Below are 8406 nucleotides of genomic sequence, written 5' to 3'. Positions count from 1 at the left end.
AGTACAGTCCTGAAACCATTTTGACTCTCCCAAACTGACCAAATGTTTCTCTGCAAGGAGGGAAGAAATTAAAAAAACCCTCCCCATTGTCTCTGTGCCCACAAATCCTGCCTTAAGGGCACATTTAAGGTGTGAATAGGGTGAGCCTGTGAACTGTGACCTAGATTAAGGAATTAAGTAGTTATAATAACAAAAGAGTGGCCAAAAGGAGAGGGTGGACAAGATGGCAGAGAAGGCGCAGAAGAGTGTAAAGATTGCTGCTGGAGCTGCTGTCTGTGTCGAGAGTGAAATCAAGGGTGATGTGACAATTGGGCCTAGGACCGTGATTCACCCCAAAGCACGGATCATTGCAGAAGCTGGATCAATAGTAATTGGGGAAGGTAACCTCATAGAAGAACAGGCAATGATCATAAATGACTATCCTGAAAACATTACTCTTGATACAGAGGAGGTTGGAGCCAAACCAATGATCATTGGCACCAACAATGTCTTTGAAGTTGGCTGCTATTCCCAAGCAATGAAAATAGGTGACAACAATGTAACTGAGTCCAAAGCATTTGTGCGTAGGAACGTGATTTTGATGAGCAGCTGCATCATTGGAGTCTGCTGCAATGTCAACACCTACAAAGTCATCCCTGAAAACATGGTCATCTATGGAGCTGACTGTCTTCAGCGAGTGCAGACTGAGCGGCCTCAGCCACAAACATTGCAGCTGGACTTCCTAATGGAAATCCTGCCAAACTATCACCATCTTTAAAAAGCCATGAAACCAACTCCTACTCCTGTGAAGAGCTGAAGACACCCTTCTCCCAGCATGCTTACCAGAACTGCAGTGCTTTCAGGACTCTTGTGTCCGCAAGAACTAACTCACTTAACTTACATGCTCATTCATTCCACTGTGCAACATAATGTTATTTATTAAAATGATGAAAAATTGGACTTCCGGGTTGGCGCCATCGCCGAATGGCGGACTCCCTCCGAGCTCCGGAGGGAGCCTGCTCGGCAGGGGCTGGGTCCTACCGCACCGGCGATGCGGGGACCCTTAAAAACCACGGCCACGAGGGCCGTGGACATGGAGACTCGGCTGGCACCGTCAGCGCCCTCCCGACTCGTGAAGGAGCCTTTTTAAAGGCTACGGATCGGGTGCCGGGGAGAAGCGTGGTGCTTTGAGTCCTCTGCTATCCCTGCCGAGCGCAGCCGCATGCCATCCGGCGGAGAGCGCTGACTTCTTCCATTGAAAATTCGGACTTTTTAACAACAACCCGTGAGTAATTTGGAAATTGGGTTTAAAAGGAGGGGAAAAAAAAGAATTTCTTTTCGAATTGGACACGAGCGGGGGGGGATCCAAAAAGGAAGTCAGTCCCCCCCCCTATTGTAAACCTTCCAAGACAAGGACGGGGAAACCAAGGTCCAAAAAGATTTGTATTGCTGATAAAAACTAAGAATTCCACGATGGGGAATTATAAGAACTGTGCTGGAGGACGAATTGAGGGAGAAGAAACGTAACCCCCCCCCCCTGGGAACCGGGGTGATTGAAGAGAGAGCCTGGTGAAAAGAGTCGGAGATTTTGACAGCTGTCAAAGTAGCTGTCAAAGTCGGAAAGCAGAGAGGATTTTATTATGAGAACTTTGCTGGCTAAATTTGTTACAATTTGCTACAACTTGTTAAAACTTGGATACAAAATGGCGAAAACATGGATAACAATCGGACTTTTGGACTAGAGAAAACAAAGTTACAACAATCCCCCTAGAGGAGTTTCGGGACATTACAAAGATGGTTGTAAGTGGAAAAATACCATTGGAATTTTACAGGACTGGTTATCTTCTGGGAAAGCTGCAAAACGGAAATAATATTTTGTCTACAGGGTGTTCAGCTAAAGGAGACAATAGAATTTTCTATTGAAGAAAGGAAGGGACTGAACGCAAGTTTTTGTTCCTGAATAACAATAATCCCTGCAGACTTACTAAGCTTCTGAATTAGAACGTTTCAGCAGCGGAACAAGAGGAAACTGGACTACAATTTGGAAAGAACAATGGGGGGAGCTTTATTAAAGATCTGAAGTTAAGTGTTTTAAAAAATAATTATGAAAGGGAAAAAAAAAAAAAAAAAAGCCAGCAAGGAGTTGGGGGAAATAGGCGATTTATGGATTGTAAGAATTACAGGCGGATAACATGGTTTGGTGGTCAGGGGGAAATTAAACCGGGGACAGAGGGGGAGAACTAAAATCCAAAGGCTTGTCAACTTCTTTTTTTTGGAACTGGTTTTGTTTTATCTATTATACCTTTTATTTCTTACTTCTGATATTTTTATTATGTGGGGTGTCTTTATTATTAAAAAAAGGGAAATTGTGGAATAAAAATGGGGTGGGCCTTGGGAAAGAAATTTTTGGTTTTTTATTAAGGGTATTGATGAGGAGTGTAGAAATTTTAAATTTGAATAATGGTCTAAACAAATTAAGTTTTTAATTAGAACCGAGAGCTTGTGGAGCCAACAACATGAAAAAGGAATATGGTAGGGGTGGGGGAAGGGGGGAGTCCCAGAAAGTGGATATATGAAAATAAGGTTCTGAATGTATTCTAATTTTTACTTTCTGTATTTTTGAAAATTTTAATAAATATTATTTAAAAAAAAATAAAAAAAAAAATAGATGGGCAATCAGAATAAGATCAACTATTCGGCTATTGATTCAAAACTCCAAAATGTATTTTAAATAATTGACTTTTTATTTCTATTCTTTGTATATCGTATTGTTGTTTTATTGCTATAGTCAATGGCTGGTGCAAATAAAGATTAATTAATTCAAAAAAATAAAAATAAAATAAAATGATGAAAAATTAAAAAGAAAAAAGAAAAATAGTGGCCAAAACCCAGATAATGCAATCAGGTAACTTGCCAGACAGGAGATAAACAACACACTGAGGATTCTGTTGTAGTCCACCCCCTGTGATGTATGTATGATGTACTGGGGTGGTGGTCCTGGGCTATAGCCCTTCTGTGATGTATGTATGATGTTTCTGGGAGTGGTCTGGAGTTTGAGGGTGGGCAATTTAAAAAGTCTATATAAGGGCAGGCACACCTTTGTTCGGGTTCCTCCTCCTTTCCTGCGTGTGGGGGGAGCACCCAGTTGCAACAGCTTTAATAAAGATCAGGCTTACTAGCTGCTTTGCTTCTCAATATTCTCTGGTTGGCCTCTGTTATTTTCTCTGACCGATGGAGAACCTACAAAGGACTCTATAAGGGCTATTGTGTCCCCCATAAGGGAATCAGGGCATATTTTGTTTACAACAGTAGATAAGAAAGCATTCAGTCCCCACTGATTCTAGAATAAAATGCCATGCAGACACAGCTTGAGTCAGACCATTGGTCCATCTGGCTAAGTACAGTGGTACCTTGGGTTACATATGCTTCAGGTTACATACGCTTCAGGTTACAGACTCCGCTAACCCAGAAATAGTGCTTCAGGTTAAGAACTTTGCTTCAGGATGAGAACAGAAATTGTGCTCCGGCAGCACGGCGGCAGCGGGAGGCCCTATTAGCTAAAGTGGTGCTTCAGGTTAAGAACAGTTTCAGGTTAAGTACGGAGCTCCGGAACAAATTAAGTACTTAACCCGAGGTACCACTGTACTGCCTACTCTGACTGGCAGCGGCTCTCCAGGGTTTCTGTCCCACCCCAGCCTGGAGATGCCAGGGATTGAACCTGCGACTTTCTGCATGAAAGATGATGTTCTGCCCCTGAGCCACAGCCCTTCCCAGCAGTGGGGGGGGGGCAGATACTGCAGTGTGTGTACCTGCATCCACTGCCGTGGATCTGATGCTCACATGCCCTCACCACTACTGGGGGGCGGGAACTCTGTTGCAATGGGAAATAAGGATCTTCTTTGCTTTTCTTCTGCTGATTCCTGCCTCCACCCATTCTTCTCTTACCAATAATGGACTTAGGGGATAATGTGTCCCTTGGGGGAGCTGGGCTGTAAAAGCCAACCCCCAATTTTTGTATAACACCACCGCCCCGTCCTGCCCCATTCCAGACCTAGTGCATGTCAATGCCCCCACAGGCAGGAGGTGGCGCAGGAGCAGTGAGCCGTTTGACATGCCACGACTGATGCAGTTTCCCAATGCTCTGAGTTCGGATGCATTTGCCTGTCACTCTGCAGCTAAGTTTCCTGGCCTGGCCATGGCTGCAGAAGAAGTAAGTCCCTCGAGGGCCACAGCTCCTGCCTCTCACAACTTCTGGCTCTGTGGAAAGTGGAGAGAGGGAGCAGCAAAGGTGTTAGACGCCACTCCCCAGTTGCCACCCCCTCTGCTGCTGAATTTCTGTTTATTCCAGGATCACATTGCCACTGCCCAATTGAAGCCCATGGCTTCTCCCAAGGAATCCTGGGAACTGCAGTTTGCTAAGGGTACTGGGAATTGTAGCTCTCTCAGGGGTAAACTACAGTCCCCTTTAGGGCAGGTGCCTTGGCTCTCCAGATGCAACTGAACTATAACTCCTGTCATCCCTGACCACTATCTATACTTGCTGAGGCTCATGGGAGTGGTAGTCCAGCAACATCTGGAGGGCCAGAGATTCCCCACTTCTGCTTTACGGGAAGCCGTGACTGCTGAAGTAGTTTAAATGTGCTTTAAATGGATAGTGTGGATGTGACCATGGTCAACAGGAAGGTTTTTCTGCAAGGAGGATCAAGCATGTGAGCCCTCAGTGGTAGTCAGAAGTGGTACACGCCCCCCCCCCCCAAGAAAACATTTTTACCAACTCAGAAAGAAGTAGGCCTGCAGTGGGGAATCTGTGGCCTTCCAGATGTTGAAGGACTCCAACTCCCATCAGCCCCAGTGAACATGGCCAATGGTCAGGGGAGTGATGGGAGTTGCAGTCCAACCATATCTGGAGGGCCACAAGTTCTCCATTCTGGAACAAGGCCAAATATAGCCCCTCTCAATTATACTTCAACTCTTGTCTCACATACAGCGGCCATTTCTCACACCTCTGCAGTGGGATGCCCAGCATGGTTGCTTCAAAGAGCTTCAGTGCCCTTGGGATGAGGCTTCTGTACCAGACAGATGCAGGCTCCAAAGTTTACAGAATGCAAAAGACAAGCCAGGCCTGGAGCCTGCCAGGAAGTTATGACTTATTTATTTATCACACATATATCGCCTCTTCCTTCAGGAAGTTCACAGCAGCTTATATGGCAATAAATGGCCAGCTTTTTTGGCAAGGGAACCCCCAGCCAAGTCCAAAGTATGAGATAATGTAACTTCAGGGCACAAAACGTCTGCAGGGTGCCGTTTGCAATGTTATCTCTCGGCAGCTGAGAGGGAGAGGGAGCAAGATTGGAGCCCTGATTTTGATGCCACAGCCCAGGAGAAGGACAGGTCCTTCAGATGTTGCTGCACTACAACTCCCATCCTTGTTGTTGTTGTTGTTGTTGTTATTTATTTGTGTAGCTGAAGCCATAACAATACTTGTATAACTCCCTTCAGTCCTAGCAAGGATGGCAAATAGCTTGGGATGGCGGGAGTCGTACTTCCGCAGCATTTGGGGAGCCGATGGTTCCCCCCTCTTGTCAGAGCAGCTGGCCCACTGACCTTCCTGCTACAAACCCTTAGCTCACGTGGCCCTTGTGGCCAGACACGCTCCAGGTTTGCCTCTCCTGCTTGGCCACGGGGAGGACAGGATGCCGGGCTGGATGGGCCATTGGCCTGACCTGGCAGGGCTCATTTTAGGGTCTTATAGGTGTTTGCAGAGAGTCTCCCATAGAAGTATTGATAGGGCAGAGGCTGGCTGTTCTTTAAAGATGAAAGACCACGAGGAGCATTCTCTTGTGGAGGGAGGGAGCATCTTTATTTTATTCATACACCACTCTTCTGTCAAGATTGGCTCCTGAAAGTGCTCACAATTAAGCTCACAAAAATATATAATTGGGGCTCTGTGGAGGTGTTGATGGCTGGGTACAGACCAGCACCCACAGGGGGAAATGAGGCAGAGAACATCATTTCCAGCCCATGGATCCTGACATTCATTTATGAAAACATTTATATCCCTCTTTTCATAACAAATATCATAGCGATTTAAAACAACCGTTCATAAAACCAGTGCTTTTTTCTGGGGGGACACATAAAAGGTAAAGGTAAAGGCATCCCTGACCATTAGGTCCAGTCGCGGACCACTCTGGGGTTGGGGCTCAACCCCTAAACATTTTGTGAATCTTTGTACTTTTGTCCATTTACTGTATTTATTTTCCCGATTTGAACTATAAAATGGTGATTTTCTTGAGTCAAAATGAGAATACCCCTAAACATTTTTTTTAGAAGAAAAGGCACTGCATAAAATGCTAGAAGAAAGACCATATGACCCTTCACCCGAAGTTCACAGGGCAGATCAGGGCTTTGTAAATTAATACAAGGACCTTGAACCTGACTCTGTAGTAGTTGGAGCTTCCAGTACGGTTGTTTTAACAATGGCGTCCCATGTTCTCATCCAGATGCCTCCATCAGCAGGCCTGTACCAGTTGGAGCTTCTGAACCCGGTCCAAGGGCAGCCCCACATGGACCACACTGCAGTAATCCAGCCTCAATATGACCAATGCATGGACCACAGTGGTCAGTGGATTGGACACTCCAACCTCAGCCACACAGGGCTGCCAGCGGGGTGTTCGGGTGCCCCTGAAGCAGCGGTGAGGGCTGGGCTGGTGTAGCTGCAGCGGGCTCCTTCCATTCCCTGCCCCCTGCGCACCCCCCCACAAAGATAGCATATGCTCCGCCATTGTGCAAACTGTCCTCCATCAACATCAGGGGGCATGGTCGTAGCCAGGGGGGGCAGTGGGGTGAGTGTGAAGAAACAGAAGGTAAAATCCACATTTGGTGCTCTGTCCACTTTTTCCTCTGCCAGCATGTGGCCCTCAGACAATGCGTTTCTGGCCCTTGACCTAAAAAGGTTCCCTGCCCTTGCTTTAAATCACTGCCTAGTTCCCCTTTGAAAGCTGAGGTAGCTCAATGCACAAGAGGGCAGGGGCTCCTGCACCTGCGATCGTTGCATAGAAGAGACTTTCAGCAGGTGGAAGCTGCCATTCCGGGAGCCCTCTTGCCTTTTGCATCTGGCCACCTTGTTTAAAGCGGCCTAAGCTGGTGGTCATTCTCACCTATGTTTCTACTCCAGTGTTCTCGGTGTGTCTGGTTCTTTGCTATGGTCAGGATGCGTCAGTCCCTCTCTGAGCTACCCTGCCACACCCTCATTGCCACCAGCATGGTGGGTATCTCCTACGAGCAAAAGTGTTGGGACTATTTGTGGTGGTGGCAGCGATGGCAAATCTTGGGCCTGGCAGGAAACAGCAGGCAAACATGTTTGCAAACAAATTCCCCAGCAACCAACCCACCACCATGGAAAAGGGGATGTGAAAGTGAGCGGAGTGTTTGTGTGGATGGCTCACTCGGCTGCTGAGCGGGGACCACGCCTAGAACCTTGCCTGGACACTCTCAGTTGTCAGTTGTCCTCAGTGAATCCTGGTTTGCCATTGGGGTTTTTTAAAATCAATCCATGTTCTTGTACTTTAAACAGCAGACATTAGCAGATGATAACCCTTACTTCTATGCCATCAGTTAAAGGCACAAGATCAGGCCTGGTTTCGTTTTGTTCTGTTCATAGGTTTGCAGCCTATTGTGTTTTTGCAAAGACACACTGGGAAAATGGAATTGCACTACTGAATTTGGCAGGTGGTGCTTAGCAGTATTGCCTCAGATGAATAAACAATATTTACGCGTTTTGCTTAGTTTTTAAAAGCGTCTCAAAACATTTTGACATGGCAAATTTGACTTCTGAAATGTTGCCAAGCTTCACATTTGTGTGACCCATGCTTCCAGCTGCAGTGACTTTCTCCCACTGATGGCAGTTGAAACTATGGGGAGGAAATGTTTAAACATCTGATCTTATTCCCCCTTCCTCCTTTTGAAACCATACATACAGAAAAGGCAAAATGACAACATGCTTCCCTGTCTGTCTGCATCTACCCATCTCCCACTTATCTCATCAGTCTGCCCTCTAGATTTTCATCAGAGGCGTCTTCAGGCAGAGGCTGGGGACTGTCTGCTGAAGGCGTGCTGGCTCTAGGATTCCCTGCCCTGAGCAAAGGCTAGGACTAGATGGCTTATAAGGCCCTTTGCATCTCTATGCATCTGTGATCTTGCCTGTCTTTTGAAGAGCCATGAACATTCGCCAAACACCACTGAATGATTGGAGTGTATGAGTGTTAAATGAACATCCCTAAAGTGAACTGAAATGCATAACAGGTGTGATTTTTTTTTTTAAAAAAAACGTAAATAGTCATCAGTTGGCAACAAGCGATACAAATACATTTCAAAGAGTGTCAGTTTTGCTGGTGCTCACTAATGTGTTAGAGAAAAGCAATTGCATGG

The 8406-nt window shown here is 46.2% G+C and overlaps 1 pseudogene across 1 annotated transcript; it reads left to right on the top strand.

The window, feature by feature from the left end:
* The first annotated feature begins 189 nt into the window (after positions 1–189).
* On the top strand, positions 190–936 carry LOC308469268 (dynactin subunit 6 pseudogene; annotated as a pseudogene). Its single transcript has one exon. The product of its transcript is annotated as a dynactin subunit 6 pseudogene (transcript).
* The last annotated feature ends 7470 nt before the right edge of the window (positions 937–8406 follow it).

The sequence above is a fragment of the Podarcis pityusensis genome (assembly GCF_964106645.2).
Source record: "Podarcis pityusensis genome assembly, chromosome: 2".
Lineage (NCBI taxonomy): Eukaryota > Metazoa > Chordata > Lepidosauria > Squamata > Lacertidae > Podarcis > Podarcis pityusensis.
Note: the sequence above shows the minus strand (reverse complement) of the source record. Positions and strands in the feature narration are given on the sequence as shown.